Raw genomic sequence first — 18,684 nt, 5'->3', positions numbered from 1 at the left:
CCACCTTTAAGAAAGATAGCTAAATTGTCAGACAGGAAGAAACATTTGTAAAGCATATCTGCAGCATAATAACTACATCTAACTACATCCATTAAAGTGGCCTGGAGTAATAGTACGACAGAAAAGGTGTTTATCTTGCATGTGGCTGACCTGGGTTTGATCACTGGCACAGTTTGTGGCCCAAAAAACAAACAAAAAATTAAAGATAGTGAAAGTCACCACTGAAGATGGGAGTACATCAGAAGAAAGGCAAAACGAATAATAAAACTTATAAAAGAAATAAGGGACTCAGCCCCGGCAGTCGACCTCCACGACCCAACCACCATCACGCTCCAGGTCATTTTCCACATGCTTGGGCAGAGCTTCACAGCCGAGTGAACATACTCCTAGACATTTTCCATAATTACCACACTATATTTGATTGGGTTCAGACAGTAGGCAACAAATCATAGAGAAATATATATATATATATATATATATATATATATATATATGCCTCTCGGTGATCCCGGCAAACTACTGAGAGATTCCCGCCCACACAGCAGAGCCTGGCAATCTAGCCATGGAGTATTCGATATGCCAAAAACAGTAACAATAATGGGTCTCATTCCCCTGACCCTGAAAGAGCCTCCAATACGTTGGGAAAGACGAGTAAGGAGAGGCTGCTAAAATCTCAGGTCTAGGATGAATGGAGGTGTTACTGGTGCCCGCTTGAGTAAATCGATGAACAACTGGATGACTGATACAGTGATACAATGATTAAATAAAATGAATGGACAAGCCACTCAACTATCAATAACTTTGTAAATCATGTTTTTTAACGTAAAAATCATAAAATTAAAAAATATACAAACTGATGCACTTTGACACAAACTGTGCTTATCAGAGGGAAGGAAATTGTAAGGATTGGGAGAAAATATGGGTTGAGAAAAAATACCCTGGAGGTTTAAGAAAAAGTGCTGCTGTTATTTTTTGTAAATTTTCTTTAAATGTACTTAACTGCAAAGGTAATCAGCAAGTATCAATAAAAATTTGTCCTTGGTTCTTTCATAAAAAAATAACAAATGTTGAAGTTTAAATGCTTAAAAATTGGAACAATAACACATTTGTGCAAAGCTCCACTCTCAGCTTTCAGAAAATTCCATTAATATGATATGTAATGAGAGAATAGGTGTTGTGTACCCATGAGAACCAGTAAAATCTATCGTATTCAGATCATATTGCATGAGGATTTCGAATTTACACAAACCAAGATTTAACTTAGTGAATCTCAGTCAACTCAATTCCATTCCTAGGGTCTAAAAGGAACTTTACATTATCAGATTTTTCCATATATAAAAAAAATTTTAATTCTACTATTTAAATATAAAACCCATGACAATGGTCACGTAATATATTACTTTCACATTTAACATTTGTGAAATAACATGTCATGAGTGTGCCTAGATTTACATATTAATGGGTTTTAAAATGCAAGATAATCCCCAAAGTTCAATAATGTCATAACTTTAGAAGTTATTCTACACACAAATGGATTCTCCTTGGAAAATAGTCAAATATCCACCCATAGTTACAAAAAAACATCCAAAACCAGCAGCCCCCCAAAGGGAAATAGCAGCTCTGACAAGCACTGTAGCACTGAAGCACTATCTTCGGTTGTTCATCAATTTGCTCGAGCGGGCACCAGTAACGTCTCCATTGTGAGACTTGTTGTTACTGTGTTTGGCATATCAAATTCGCCATGGGTAGCTTTCCAGGCATTGCCGTGTGGGCGGTATACTCTCAGTAGCTTGCAGAACTCTCTGAGAGGGATGGAGGAATTGAACTCCGGTCGGCTGAGTGCAAGGCAAATATCCTACTCTTTCCAGCCCAGCTATGACAAGAGAGAGAAAATTATGACTTGAAACTGTTTAAAATATGTGTGTGTATAATTCCATAAGACAGCTAAAAATGTGTCTTCTCAAAACTAGCAAGGATTAAGCTAATGCATTTCATTATTTTAAAGATATCACAACTATCATTCACCTTATAAATAAAATTATTTTCTGAACTTTTAAAATAATTGTGCTAAACTTCCATCATAATGTTATGTAAACCACAGGTAAAGAAAATTTAGCTTCTTTTGGTGTGATTATAAATGTTAATGGATTCAATTGTTTGTTAATTTTAGAGATGCCAACCTTGGCTCAGTCAGAGATCAAATGCCTATTTGTAGGATAACATTGGTTCATCCTTTCTCCCTTGGCCAAGGAGTTTAGGTTTTTTGGGTTACGCCCATCACAGTGCTCCTGAGGCACTCTCATTCCTCTATGTTAATCTTTAACTTCTTCTCTGTGCTCTGCTTCCCTATCTGTTAATCACCTATATCCCCAAAATAAACCCTGTGACTTGTAAGGTCAGATCCTGCTAAGGACTCTGGATTTTGTATTTGTAAGTGAAATATTGCTTTTCTCTTTCCCTTATGTCCTTTGCATGGTTTACTTTACAGCAATGTCCTTTCTGTGTTGACACAGGAAGACAGTTAATTCTGTGCTTTTGTAACTTGGGAGATAATTGAGTCCAAATAACATTTACTCCCAGACATCTGTAATATTTAACTCAACTTAAGCCCTGGTTGCCTTTCGTTCCTAGCACCCCAAAGCAGGGTCCTGATGAAGGGACTGGATGGACCCAGGGCAAGCTGTTAGCAACCCTGGTTTCAAAACAGGACAGGGTATATAAGTGCCATAAAACTTAAAATTTAAAAACATGATTGTGAAGGAATTCTGTCATGACCCAAAAAGAAGTGACTAGACAAGGACCCTGCAGTTAAAACCCTCAGGACAGACTAATCTGGCCTGAAGACTGTAGTCTGGGATCTATAGCGAGATGTCCCCAGGAGATCCATCTTTTAAGCTTAATACATTTCTTACTGTGTCTATACAAAATGACTAATATCATTAAGACATAAATTTAAGATAACCTTTTAAATGTTTAAATGTATATGGACTAAGGAAAGGAGAAACACATCCTTGAGCTGATCTCCTAGCAGGAGGAGATCTTTGTCTTAGAAGAGCTTCCTGAAGGAAGGGCTTTACATATGTTGATTGTGCTATCTCACCCAGGTGTGATTGGTATTCCCAGCCTTTGGAGGCTGGGCTCTTGACTAAGGCACTGAGACCAGTGCCAGGAGACTAACAGGGGAAAGAAGGAGAGAGAAAAGAAGGGCAGCTTGAGACTGGAATGGAGCACTCAGTTAGATTGGAATAGGCGCGTGGGTAGAACGAAATAAATGGCAGGACAGAGATTGAAATAAATGGCAACTGATCACCAACCAGCTTGGCGGCCCCGAAAGTTCCCTCCTTCATGTGTTTGTTGGCCGCTGTCAGAGGTAGGGGTGGGGAAGTGGCTCATCGCCACCTAACGTACGTGATGAGAGTGCCCACACTCACTTTTGAACACACACCTATTAGGGAGCACATTTTTACCTGCTGTGACACTCCTCAGTGGATGTACAAGATGGAAGAGACTCAGCTGAAGTTTTCCATCATTTAGAGAAAGACTGAGGTCTCCGGACCCATGATGAAACCCACTAGTAAATACATGTCCTGCTCGGTTCCATGTTCGAAACTGTAAAGCAAGAGACATTTCATCCTTTCCTGGGGTGCCTGGAACAGCCAAGTAACTCCTGGGGCTCAAAAATGTTATGGGCACAGGCAGGAGAAAGTCACATTTCCCTGTGGATACAGTAAAAGACACCGTTAGGAACAGGAATGACAGTTTCATTTCAGTAGCAGCAGTTTTCCAAGATTCATCTTTTTTGCAAACATCTCAGTAAACACGTATTTTAAATATTAGTCCTCTCCAAGTAGACAAACAGAATCATTCACAATCCTTCATACCATTCTACTCTGGATTGGTCAATGTTTGTTTGTTGTTGTTATTTTAGGGCAACACCCAGCATGCTCAGGGCTTACTCCTGGCTCTGCTTTGGGAATTACTCCATGTGGGGTTTGGGGGACTACATGAGGTGCTGGAGATTGAACCTGGTTTGGTCAGGTATCCAGCAAGGCAACCACCTTACCTGTCTGTGGTACTTTCCCTCTGGCACCTAGTTTGGTCAACGTTTTAGGAAATTTCCAACTTCATTTCTCAGTGTTAGCAAAGGGATCAATAGCAACTTTCTCCCTAAGTTTTTGGGCTGAGTAAAAGATACAATAGAGGAGAGCTTTTCTCCCTTGAGATGTTACATGTTTTCATCAGTGAAACAGGATCATGAGTTCCAGGAATTATTCTTCTATTCTTTTTTTTTACTCTGCACTTTCCTTCTTTTTTAAAAATTTTTATTAGTGAAACACCATGAGGTACAGTTGTAGACTTACAAATTTTTGTGCTTGGATTTCATGGTGGTGGAAAACGGGCACTGGTGGAGGGATGGGTATTTGATCATTGTATAATTGAAATCCAGGAACTATTCTTGTCACTCAGATGATAGCAACTCTTAGTGGGAGGAATATTTATGCACATCTGAGGGAAAATGTACAGCTAACCAAGATGAACCAGAAGCAGACTTACCTCTTCAAAACTTCTCACAGGCCTTCACCCAGAGGTGTTACTGGCCAAAAGTTTAACCCATCAGTTGGGAATGCTCTTAATTTTTCACAATTCTATTTAAAAAACAACACTTTATAGTCTAGATTATTTTCATTGTTCGACGAACAAATCTCATTAATCATAATGTCTGAAGAGAAAAATCTGAATGCAATTCCAATTAAGTTTGCTATAAGAACTTTTACCTGCTATTGGATATGTTTTCATAAATTTCACAGGGAAGCATATATGTCCCCAAATTTCCCCTCATCCTCAACAAATATTATGTTAAGAAAAACAAGACTCTAGACATCAGAGCATATTTTGAAATCACTATAATCAGGTCAATGTAGTATTGGTATTGACATAGATATTTCAATGGAACAAAAATAGTCAACAAAAGCATCGGAGATGTTCACATATGGTCAGGATGGAGTGAAAGTTATGATGATTCAACTATGTGGAGGAAAAGATTTGGTTCACTTCTCTAGCAAATAAATAAATAAATGGAAATTTATCAGATAAAAATTAAAATCAATGCTTACATCACATAAAATGATACAGATTTAGATTTTAAAAACAATAAAACCATTATAAGATGTTACAGGAAGATTCATGAGGCCAGATACATTGTCTAAAGTGTTAGTCACATTCTGAAAAAAGCTACAAGAAAGTACATAGATAAACTGATGACTAACAAAAATATCTATGCACCCAACACACCATAAAATCTTTAAAACAAAATTAATACAAAAAATGTTTTAACTAAAAATGATAAAATGTTGTTTACTTACATAAAACTATAAATTAATATGAAAGTTCTTATAAAAGTAAACAGAAAGGTATTCAAAATAATAAGACATAATAATCAATGTTCACATTGATAAGAAAATAAAATACAAATCTGTGGAATGCCAGAGACTGGCACACATCAAAAAGAACAAGACCAAAGTGGATGCAGGGAGAAAGGGACTCTCATTCACTGTTGGTGGGAATGCCAACTGTCTGAACCTTTATGGAAAACAATATGGGTATTCCTCAAAAAACTAGAATAGAGCTTCCATATGATGCCAGCAATACCACTTCTGGGAATATATCCCAAGGGCCCAAAAGCACACAGTAGAAATGCCAACTGCACTTCTATGTTCATAGCTCTACTCAGAATAGCAAGAAACTGGAAACAACCCAAGTGCCCAAGAAGAGACGACAGGATAAAGAAACAATGGCACACCTACACAATGAAATACTATGCAGCTATAAGGGAAAACAAAGTCATAAACTTTGCTTATATATAGATGAACATGAACAGTATCATGCTGAGTGAAGTGAGTCAGAAGGAGAGAGACAGACATCAAATTATTACACTCAGACTCAGCAATTAGAAGACAGTAGCTCACCGAAGATTTCTCAGGACCCCATACCGAGCAGATTTGACTCAGGCATCTCAGACGGAGAAGGTACCTTCTCTCTGCTTACTCCAAATGAAACCCTGGTGGGCACAAAATTCTTAAATAAAACCCCCCGTACATGGGACCAGGGACTGAAAACTCCAGGCCACATGGTGACAAGGGACGGTCAGTCCCTCCTCGTCTCTCTTCCTGTATTCCTTGGCTGTCATGCCTATAAACTGTTTCCAGGACCCAGTTAAGTATACCAACTGCCTTCACCCAGAGACTCACAAATGAATCTCAGAATGGATTTAGTCCCTATATAGATGTCTCCAGATCCCAGTTATTTACAGTTTTAGAATTCCAGGAGAATGCAGCTGCAAAAGCAGCTGTGTGACCTCTCATTATATTCATAATGAGCAATAGAAAATAAATTACCTAGCATCTGCCTGTGGCAGGCAGGCTTGAGTAGTGGTGGGAAAATTTGAAATAATGATGGTGGGAAGATGTAATGGTGGTGGGATTGGTGTTGAAATATTGAATGTAATCAATTAATATGAACAACCTGATGAAAATAAAATTTAAAAACTTAAGAAAAGTAAATGATTGCACTCATGTTTGGAATATTTTAACAGGTTCTAAGGAACAGAATCAGTGAGATTCAAGGTGAATCAGAGAATCTCCAGACAACAGTAGAAAATGGAAAAGAGTCTCATAATGAACCAACAACTGTGAAGAGAAAATCGGAATGAAGCCAAGAGGAATAACATACGAATCATTAGAGTCCCAAGGACAGGAAGAAAACCCTGATGAAAAAGAAACTGTCAAAGACATCATTGCTAATATGTTCCCAGAGCTGAAGAGCACATGCAACCAGATTCAGGAGTCCCAAAGGGTACCAGCTAGATGAAATCCAAATAAAAATATTCCAAGACACATCCTGATCAGAATGACAAACACCTTAAACAGACATAAAATTCTGAATGCAGCAAGATCAAAGCAAGAAATTGCTTATAAAAGTGCATCCTTAAGATGTACAGCTGACTTAAGACACTGATGGGATATAGTGAAAAAACTCAATTAAATAAATTCCTCACCAAAAATACTTTACCCAGCTAGACTCATTCATAGTGGAAGGAACAACACACAGTTTCACAGACAAACCACAACTCAGGAACTTCATAAACTCTAAACCATGGTTGCACGAACAAGACAAGAAAAACCCCTCAAATAAACCAAAATTCAGCAGAATGATGATACAATACCCCATGATAATAATAATCTCTCTTAACATCAATGGGCTAAATGCACCAATTAAAAGACACAGAGTGGCAAGGGATGGATCAAAAATTGAACTCAATATTCTGCTGTCTGCAAGAAACACATTTGAACAGTCAGAGCAAACACAGATTCAAAGTCAATGGCTGGAAACAATTCTTCAGGCAAACACCTCTCTCATAAAAGCTGGGCTGGCCATTTTGGTATCAGACCATATTGATTTCAGACTGAAGAAAGTTCACAAGAGAAAGAGAAGTTCATTTCATATTGATCAAGAGATCTGCACATCAGGAACAACTTACACTCCTGAACGTATACGCTCCTAATGAGGGACCAGTGAAATACTTAAAAGAACTACTCACAGACTTGAAGGAAGACACAGATTGCAACACAATACTAGTGGCGATTTCAACACTGATTTTTCACCTCTTGATAGTCAGCTAGACTCAATCTTAACAAGGACATGCTTTATTTGATGAATAAATAAAAGAAAGGAGCTCACTTAGTAGATATATACAAGACACTTCATCCTCAAAAAGCTGAATACACATTCATTTCAAGTGTGCATAGGACTAAGACTGACCACAAGCTGGGCCAAAAAACATACCTCCATAAAACTAAGAAGATAGAGGTTGAATCAGTGATCTTCAAAGACCACGATGCACTGAAAATATAAGGGAATAAAACACATAAACAGAAAATAAAATCAAACACCTGGAAATTAAGCTGCTCACTGCTGAAGAATGAGTTCCTTAGAAAGAAAATCAAAGAGAAAATCAAAAGATTCCTGGAAATGAAGGAAAATGAAGACACGAGTTACCAGAACTTATAGGATACAGAAAAAGGTGTATAAAGAGGACATTTTATAGCTCTACAAGGATTCCTCAGGAAGGAAGAGAGAACCCACCTAAGTAACCTAACCTCACAGCTTAAGAGCTTGGAGAATGACCAACAAAAAGAGCCCAAAGCAGGAGTAAGGAAATAATAAAACTTAGAGCAGAAATTAGTGAGTTGGATGTCCAAAAAACAATCCAAAAGATCAATGAAAATAAGAGCTGGTTCTCTGAGAAAATAAACAAGATCTATAAATCTGTAGCAAGACTCACAAAAAAGGGAGAGAGAAAAACTGAATAAATAGAACCAGAAATGAAAAGGGGATATCACAACAGAAACTACAGAAATTCAAAGGATCATCAGAGATTACGTTGAGAATCTTCATACCATGAAACAAGAAATCCTTGAGGAAATGGATAAACTCCTGGATTCCTATAGCCTTCTGAGACTGAACCAATAATACCTGGACTATCTAAACGGACCTATCACCATCTAGGAAATTGAAACGGTAATAAAAAATTTCTCCCCAAAAACAGAAGTCCTGGCCCAGGTGGATTCACTGGTGAATTTTTCCAAATCTTTAAAGAGGACATAATCCCAATCATTTTAAAGCTTTTTAAGGAAATTGTACAATTATAAACACTTCCAAACAGTTTCTATGAAGCAAACATCACCCTGATACCAAAAGCAGACAGAGATACCACAAAGAAAGAGAACCACAGGCCAATATCCCTGATAAACATAGACACAAAGATCCTCAACAAAAAAAATCCAACAATTCACCAAAAAATTTCATACTCTATGACCAAGCAGGATTCATCCCAGGGATGTAATGATGGTTTAATATTCACAAGTGAATCAATGTAATCCATCATATCAATAAAATAAAGGGTAAAAACCATGTGACCATATCAATAGCTGCGAAGAAAGCATTTGACAAGATAGAGCTCTCATTTGGGATAAAATCTCCCAGTAAAATGGGCATTGAAGGAACTTTCCTCAATATAGTCAAAACCATATACCACAAACCCACAGCAAACATCATTTTCGATGGGGAGAAACTAAAAGCCTTCCCTCAAAGACCGAGCACGAGGCAAGGTTGCCCACTCTCACCATTCCTATTCAATATAGTACTGGAAGTCCTGGCCATAGCAGATAACCAAGAGAAAGATATCAAGCTCATACAGATAGCAAAGGAAGAGGTCAAGCTATCATGCACTGTAGCACTGTGGCACTGTCCTCTCGTTGTTCATTGATTTGCTCCAGCGGGCACAAGTAACATCTAGCAACAACTTGTGAGACTTGTTGTTACTGTTTTTGGCATATCAAATATGCCCCTGGGAGTTTGCCAGGATTTGTCGTGTGGGCAGGATACTCTCAGTAGCTTGCTGGGCTCAGTGTTAAAAGTTTTTTTAGATAAAAAGTATTTTGTCTTTAGGGCCAGAGAAAATACAGTAGATAGGGCACTTGCCTTGCAAGCAGCCAACGAGGTTCCATCTGTAGCTAACACCTATAGTCTCCTGAGCACCACCAGGAGGAAGCCCTGAATACAGCTAGGTGTGGTCCAAACCAATTCCCGAAATCCAAACAAGAAAATTTTGTGTTTGATTAGAATCAAGTACGTGATAAAGGGCAATTAATGCAAATCAAATTAAAGAAATAGGCTGTACTAGTTTGAATATTTAAAGGGCTACAGGCCCTCCCGTTGATCGTCGATTTGCTCGAGCGGGCCCAGTAATGTCTCCATTGGAGACTTTGTTGTTACTGTGTTTGGCATATCGAATACTCTCGGTAGCTTGCCGGGCTCTCCAAGAGGGGCGGAGGAATCGAACTCAGGTCAGCCATGTTCGCCACTTGTAAGGCGAACGCTCTACTGCTGTGCTATCGCTCCAGCCCTAAATGATCAAGACCATTGTGAATTGTATACTGTTATTTAAAACTGGAAAGCAAAACTTACCCCTTTTAAAAATTTACCATCAACACCAAAAGCAGATATCTAATTCATTCAGAATTTGCTAATGTGACTTATTAAATGACTGGGCAATTCTCTTAGAAACTAAATGATAAAAAGAAATCTTCTAAATTCTAATAACAGGGGCTGAAAATCCTAGCAAAAGCTACAGTTGTAATTTGTTTTTGTTTCAGTAATTATAAAAAAAAACCATAATTTGTCTTTCACCCCAGGGTATGTACAAGACAAATTTTGAAACAGTGCTACAAACAACACAAAATCTAGCATAAACCACAGGAAGTAGTTTTGGAATACACATCCAACTGGAAACTGAATGGCAAATTGAGATATTTAATCCCCAAAAATCTTCACCCTTGTCCCCCACATTGCATGAGAAAAATAGGTTAGCTAATTTTGTCACAATGATAAAATGACGTGTTCGTTTATAACAAAGCATTAACAAAATTTAAAAACATTATAAAAATTATCATTTTCCCAGGCAATTCAGATACTGTTTTCTAACAAAAGATAACTGGGATTTATTTTATTTTAAACTTCGAAAGCCTAAAATGATTTAGAAAGCAATGTAGTACAGTTAGTTAGAAGAGCACACAATTCAGTCAGAAAGCCTCGATTTGAAATTCCACATTTTCTGTGCAACCTTACACAGGTTAATTAATATCTTGGGAACAACATCAGTTTCTTTTACTATCTGAACAACTGAAATATTATCTAAAACCATTTGTTGTTTGAAAGATGAATGTCAGGATGGCCGAGTGGAAAGCAGTAGTAATTAAAACAGTATGGTATTGAAAAAGAAACAGACCTTCAGACCTATGGAACAGAGCTGAATATTCTGTTACAGACTCTCAAATATACGATCACTTAATCTTTAATAAAGGAGCAAGAAATATGAAGTGGAACAAGGAAAGCCTCTTCAACAAGTGGAGCTGGGAAAACTGGATATCTATCTGGAAAAAAAAAGGAACTCTGACCTCTGTCTAACACCAGGCACAAAAGTCATATCAAAGAGGATTAAAGACTTCAATATCAGACTCAACTCCATAAGGTACCTGGAGGAAAATGTAGCTCCATAACAATGAAGCTAAAAGCTTCTTTAAGGATAAAACACCACCGAACAAGCAAGTGGAAACAAACATAAACAAATGGAATTTCATTATACTAAGAAGTTTCTGCACCTCAAAATAAACAATGACCAAAATACAGAGAGAACCCAAGGAATGAGAGAGAATATTTACCCAATACCCATCTAATAGGTTGTTAATACCCAGGATATACAAGTCACTAGTTGAATTGTAGAAGAAAAACTCTTCCAACTCCATCAAAAACTGGGGAGAAGAAATTAACAGAAGCTCCCTCAAGACAAGTACAAATGGCCAAAAGACATATGAAAAATACTCTACATCACTAATCATCAGGGAGATGCAAATCTAAACAACTATAGATATCATCTCACACCACAAAGACTGGATTACAACAAAAAGAACCAAGAACAACCAGTGCTGGCGTGGATGTGCGAGAAAAGAACTCTCTTTTATTGTTGGTGGGAAGGTTGACTGGTCAACCTTGTTGGAGAACAATATGGTATTCCTTCAAAAAGTAGAAATTGAGCTTCCATATGACCCCTCAACATCTTTCTGGGAATATATCGCTAGGGTGCAAAAAAGCACAGTAGAAATGACATCTGCACATGTATATTCATTGCAGCAATGTTCATAATAGCCAGATCTGGAAACAACCTGAGTGCAGGAGAACAGATAACAGGTTAAAGAAACTTTGGTACATCTACACAATGGAATACTATGCAGCTGTTAAGAGAAATGAAGTCATGAAACGTGCTTATATGTGGATGGTCATGGATAGTATCATGTTAAAAGAAATGAGTCAGAAAGAGAGAGACAGGCTTAGAATGACAGCACTAATTTGTGGAATACAAAATAACAGAATATGAATCTGATATCCAAGGACAGTGGACACTAGGGTCATGAATATTGCTCCATAGTTGGAAGCCTGCCTCATTAGATGGGGGAGAATGTAGCCGGAATAGAGAAGGGATCACTAATTCTATGGTGGTTGGAGAGATCGAACGCGATAGGAGATGTGTACTGAAAGTAGATAAAGGACCAAACATGATAGCCTCTCATTAGCTATATTGAAAACCATAATGCCCCAAAGTAGAGAGAGATTATGGGGAAAATTGTCTGCCATAGAGGCAGGGGAAGGTCTGGGATGTGTGTGCTTGGGATACTGAGGACATTGCTGGTCGAAAATGTGCACTAGTGGAGGGATGGGTGTTCAATCATTTTATGACTGAAACTCAAATATGAAAACTTTGTAACTGTATCTCACAGTGATTCAATTTTTAAAAAAGTAAAATAAAACAGCAAAAAGTGCTTCACCTAAAAAAAAGAAAATAGACACTACATTATCGTCTTTCAATGATGATAATTTAACAATGTTATGAAATTATGAATTTGTCTTTATATACATAACAGAAACCAAACATTAACAAAAAATTTATTTATAACTTGTACCTTCCCAGCTTCTAGAAGAAGTATATTTTAAAAAGCAAATCAATAAAAAAAATTGTGTTTCCTTTTCTCTTGAACTCATATATAGATTTTTCTTACCATGATGAGGATTTGTGGGCTTTTTCTCTTGGATAATTCAATGACATCTACTTCATTATAATAGGGATTTTCAAGACAGCCATTAAAGTTTTTACGTGGTAACACCATTGATTTTCTATGCTCGGGGATCCCTCCAAAGCTTATCTTAGAAAGAAGAAAAATGACATAAATAACACTATTTAATGAGTTTCTTATCTGCCTAAAATATTTCTGAGGAACAGGAAAATCATCTAATTTATCTGGCATTAATGATTATGTTAAGTATATGATCAGATTTATAGATGATTCAGATTTACATATCTCCATTTGTCATATTTAAATAATATGTTTAATACTCTTACAATTATCTTCTCCTATGGCACTATAATTTTCATTGATGGATAATAATTTATCTTTATTTCCATATAAGTCTGGATTAGTCTAATAAGTGACCTACCATAGTTACATCCTACTTTATTAATCTTTCAAGTGACATATTTGAGAATACTGGATTTTGCCAATATTTAAGTTAGAATAATATACATTTAATAATTATGCTGAAATCATTAATACCAAATAACTTTTGAAATGTTCTAGATTGTTAGCTGCATTGTGGAATTGCTGATTTTAAGAGTGGATTTGGCAATGTACTGAAATTTGCATTAGGTCTTTAAAAATTACATGAGATAATATTTTTTTAAAATTAAGTCACAATAAATTACAAAGTTACACATATTTGAGTTTCAGACATACAGTGTTCCAACACCAATCACTTCACAAATGTTAATTTCTCCCCAGTTTCCTTTTCAACACTGAGCCTGCAACTTTGACGGGCAAAATTGGTTGTTGCAGTTTGTACCTCATACTTTCACTGGTTCTTGTTGACTCTGTGGTTCAGATATATAGATAAAACAGAGCTCCACACCACCACTATGTCCAAGGAGTCCCCAACTCCTATTTCCTTCTGTCCACCTCTTCTTATTTCTGTACCTTGCTTTCTCTACTTCCGTAACCTTCTAAGTTTTATAATCTAGGAACAGGGTAACCTAAGAGTTATTTGAACTAAATGGGTGCATTATTTAAAAGAAATCAAATTTTGGCACAAAAGAATTACTTCTCCAAATTATCTCTGTTGCTAATCTGTTTAAGATTGCCTTACAACTCAAAGTATCTTCAAAACCTAAAACTAGATGTAATATAGAAGAAAGTTCCAAACTTTGTAAAATGTTGATGTCATATCGAAAGTGTTTCATCTACTTATTCCCTAGATGTAATGACCACTTAATCCCATGTGAGAGTGACAATAGTAAGGGACAATCCATCACAATAGCATATAAATGTATTCCCTACATTCTTGTGTATCATCAACCACAAGAAATATTTCACTGTAATTCCCAACTCGTAAGAAAAACTTTTTCTGTACACAGTGGTACATTTTCTAATAGGTAATAATGTATTTTATTAAGGAATAATAAACATCTCACATTATATTAGTCTCAACTATTATATTAGTCATAGAATAAGAAAAACTTTCTGCACACAGTGGTACATTCTCTAGCAGGTAATTATGTATTTTATTAAGCATAATTGAAATATCACATTAAATTATTCTCAGGTTAACACCATGATTTAATGGTGACATATGATAAGAAATGATCAGATGATCACAGTAAATCTCTTTGCTATCCATCACCATCTCTAGAAGGTAAAAAGGGAAAGTAGAGAGAATACTGAATCTGTGGTGATGAGCATGGTGCCATAAGATTGAATGTTTAAAGAATAAATGTTAATATTCTTATAAATCCTGATATTTACATTTAAAAAGTACATCCAATATATTAGAAAGTGATTTTTCACACCTCATAATCAAGATCCAAATAGTCAGGCTCTCCCTTAGCCTGGAAGTGATGTGTGTGTCTGTCCGCAGTGAAGTTGACATGAGTGCAGAGGAGCTCAATAAGGACACAGTGCCAGTGCTGGTCATCTAGCAGGCTCCCTAGGGTGAGGACCTCCTGGACATCAGAGGAGGGTGAGTTAGAGTCTCCTAAAAAGAGAGAAATGGTAAATGAACAATTCCATCCTGTTCATAATATTGAGGTTTAGCACTTCTCACAATTACACTTTCCTTCTGTCCCAAGGACTGGTGAACTGCTGAAACTATTCTAGTCATGAAGCCAATTTTCTTCAGATTTTGAGTAATTCTATTTCATTTGTCCTTATAATTATGATTCATATCATTTTTTTCTTTGCAATAATGGTAGATAGCATGTTGAACATATAAAATAATCATTTTATATAATAATCAAGTTTATAAAACCTTTTTCATAAAAGCATATTCAAGATACGTTGTTGTTGCCTTTTCAAGATACACACTCGGTTATAGGATAATCCATGCACCTAGAAAGTCCTGGCTTATGCCCTTGGACCATAATACTAGTTTATAGGTTATTTCTTCCACTTTCAGTAGTATCCTGGTTTTAGGATAAATCAATAATTTACTTGTCAAAAATTAGACATAAAATTTTATCTAACTAATTTAAATTCCCCAAAATATTTCCCATAGATTTACCTGAATTAAGAAATAAGACAAGTTTTCCTTTAACTAACTCGACTGTGATATATTTGCCATTTTGTCCTTCTCTGTACAACAGAATCCCATCATTTTGCCTGGTCTTAAATTTCAAAGAAATCACATCTTTTGTTGAGCTCATGTATTTCTGCTTAAATGTATACAATAAGTAACTTTTCCCATCAAAGTTAACCATCTCGGATTCTACAACACAAAACATTAACATGTTACTGAAGTATAATATATTTTATCAATTAGTTGAAATGTGTAAGTCAACACACAAATAGAATATCTCTGGTCTGTTTAACACAGTGAAAAACTACACTGTCAATTTTCTCTGTGCACTAAAAAGAACAATACTTGGACTCAATTCTTTGCCTCTTCTGACATTTCTCTGAAAAGGCATCTTCTCAGAAAGTCCATATGTTTGTATTGGTTTATTTTCATTCTGTGAACACAGTGATTATAGGAAGACGTTGAAGACAATCTCTCACAAGGAAAGTCTTTTCTTATATTTTATGGTCAGTGAATATTGTTTCACTGAAATGCTATACATTTTACATACTAACAAAAGATAAGATATTACTAAAATTCAATGTAAACGAGTTCAATTTTAAATCAGTAGTTTTGATTTTAATTCCTATAGAGCAAACACTCCCATATACTTTTGCTAAGAATAAGTGTCATAGGAATTTACATTAGATTTACAAAACTCATCTGAGCTCTTAGTAAATGATCTTCAGTCATCTGTAAAGCATTTCTATTCTGAATGGTACTTTAAGAAAACATGAAAGCTATTCTACTAGGTGTCTTTTTACTGTGATGTGACAATTTCTTCTCTACTTTCTGACACTGTCTTATCTTTTTGACAGGGTCGCTTGCATTCAATTTATATTTAAAAGGAGCGATAGCACAGCGGTAGGGCGTTTGCCTTACAAGCGGCCAACATGGCTGCCCTGAGTTCGATTCCTCTGCCCCTCTTGGAGAGCCCGGCAAGCTACTGAGAGTATCTCGCCCGCACGGCAGAGCCTGGCAAGCTACCCGTGATGTATTCGATATGCCAAACACAGTAACAACAAGTCTCATGATGGAGACGTTACCGGGCCCGCTCGAGCAAATCGATGAACAACGGGAGGACTGTGACCTGTGACTGTGATCACTAATATAAAAACAACCTCAGTCAAACTAGTATTAAACTAGTTTTAATACATAGCAATATATATATAAGAATTAATATCCCCACTCTCATATTTTGCAACTAAAAAGATATAAAATACACTTTTGTAATAAATGAAAGTATAAGAAAAGATGAAACTGATATCTTTCAATCTAACTTTTATAAAAATGTGTAGTTTAAAAACAGAAAGACAATCCAGGGGGCAGGGCATTAATCTTACATGTGTCTGACCCAGGTCAATCCATAGTACCCCATATGGTTCTATGAGATCTACTAGGCATGATCCCTGAGCATCAATCCAGGAATAAGCCTAAGCACTGATCCAGGAGTAAGCCTTGAGCACTGCCGTGAGAGGCACTTCCCCAAAACCCCCCAAATAAAGTGCGGCTAATATATACTTGATATGCTTCTCATTAAGTTTAACTAAACAATTTAAAGTAATCCCTTTATGTTTAAAACTCAAGTGTATTTTAAAGAGACAGTACAGCAGATGGAGAGCTTACATTGCAAGCAGACATCCCAGATTCAACCCTTGGCACTGCATATGGTCCCCAGAGCATTGACTGGAGTGATCCCTGAGTCCATAGTCAGGAGTAAGCCTTGATCATAGCTAGTTCTTATCCTCAAACCAAATAATAATAATAATAATAATAACAATAATAATAGATCAAATGAATCAACAATTTCATGTAGCTACCCCTTAAATTGAGAAGTTTAAAGACAAAAAATTGATGAAGCCAGAATAAATTTAAAACTATCACATTTAGACAATATCGTTTTTCTCCATGTACATTGCTGAAAGGCAAAAGTAACAATTAAACTTTTTTTAGTGAATAAGGAATTTTAGTTTTATAAATAATTCTTTTAGAGTCCTCCTACTTTATTGTCAGCTCTTAGTTACACAGGAAATCAGAATGTTAACAAGGCATTTGGCATACATCTCTCACAACACTCAGGGAAAATGTCCTAAAAGAGAATCCAACGTTGAAGTAGGACAGGCACTACTAGTAAACATGTCTGTGATTATTCAAAAGTGGGATCAGTTACCTATATTGTAAAAGAAACTTCTCCCAACTTCAGGATAATGTCAAGGAAAATCTGTATAAGTGGGTTAAGGCTATGACTACTCATTAGAATTAGTTCCCAGAAGCCACTCTTTAGGGATGGTGTTATGGGAGCGTTTCTGGAGAAGTCCTCACATATGCCAAAGACCACACACCCACGCTACTGATTTCTCTGCCAGAAGTACCTGCCACTACGAAATCCCTCAGCACCCTTACAGCAACATGAGATGTGGGTGTGTTGAAAGAGGAGCAAACCAGAGCTGTATGCTCTCTTGACAACAGACAACAGTTCTATCCTGGGGGACAATGAGACTTGGGTGAGTGAATTCAGGATTCAGTCTAAATCCATCTAAAACTTGCACATTTTGTTCTGCTGGTCAGTGTAATGGGGAGAGGGGGAGTGAATTTGCTCAGTCCACTTGTAGGAAGAGGTTGCAGGGTGCTCCATGCTTTCACACTCACACTTTCTCCACTGTAGCTGTGCCTTCCTAACCCTGGCTGGCTGGTCTTGGTCAGCCTGCAGAGTTGGGTGAGGTCGAGCAGCACTGTCCTTAAAGTGGAGCTGTACTCTGGCAACTGCTTCATGCTTTTGATCCCATTGTGGAAAACAGCCCAGAATAATTTTGATCAGATAATATTTGTCATAAGATTTTCCGTTGGTCCTATTGTTTGTTTGTTTGGGGAGGTAATTAGGCACCATCCAGCATGCTCAGGGATTACTCCTGGAGGTGCTTAGACCATACACAGTGCCAAGGACCAAACCAGGTGGGCTCCAGGCAAGTAAAGTACCTTAATGACTGTGTTATCTCTCCAGCCCCCTCTATCTTTGTACTAATAATGTCACTTTTCTTTGAATTAGATATGCTGGTGTGTTAATGCAAAGTGCTGAGACCATCCCAAAATCTCTGACTGGATGTATCTGATGATGGGCCTGGGAATTTGCTGTTATCATACATTCTCTAATTAATAAAATTTTATAAATATATTTTGAAAACTGCTGCTCTGAAACATAATTTTATTAACTGTGGTTGCAATCCCATAGGGAATCATGTAACTGAACGTGGGGATAATAAAAAATTGGCAACAGTAAAAGATTTCTGAGTGCACAATTACTAAAAAATTAATTCAAGGGCTAGAGAGATAGTACAGAAGTTAAGTACTTGCCTCACTTGCAATAAACCCACATTCAATCTTTCCCGAGCACAGAGCACCTTGGATCCACCA

The 18,684-nt window shown here is 36.9% G+C and overlaps 1 pseudogene; it reads right to left on the bottom strand.

Annotated features, from left to right (window-relative positions):
* LOC130035512 (contactin-associated protein-like 3) overlaps window positions 1-18,684 on the bottom strand; it is a 177,719-nt pseudogene that overhangs the window by 105,195 nt on the left and 53,840 nt on the right.

The sequence above is a fragment of the Sorex fumeus genome, unplaced genomic scaffold, assembly GCF_029834395.1.
Source record: "Sorex fumeus unplaced genomic scaffold, SorFum_2.1 ptg000063l, whole genome shotgun sequence".
In the NCBI taxonomy this organism is placed as follows: Eukaryota; Metazoa; Chordata; class Mammalia; order Eulipotyphla; family Soricidae; genus Sorex; species Sorex fumeus.
The sequence above is the reverse complement of the archived record's forward strand: the minus strand, read 5'-3'. Positions and strand labels throughout refer to the sequence as shown.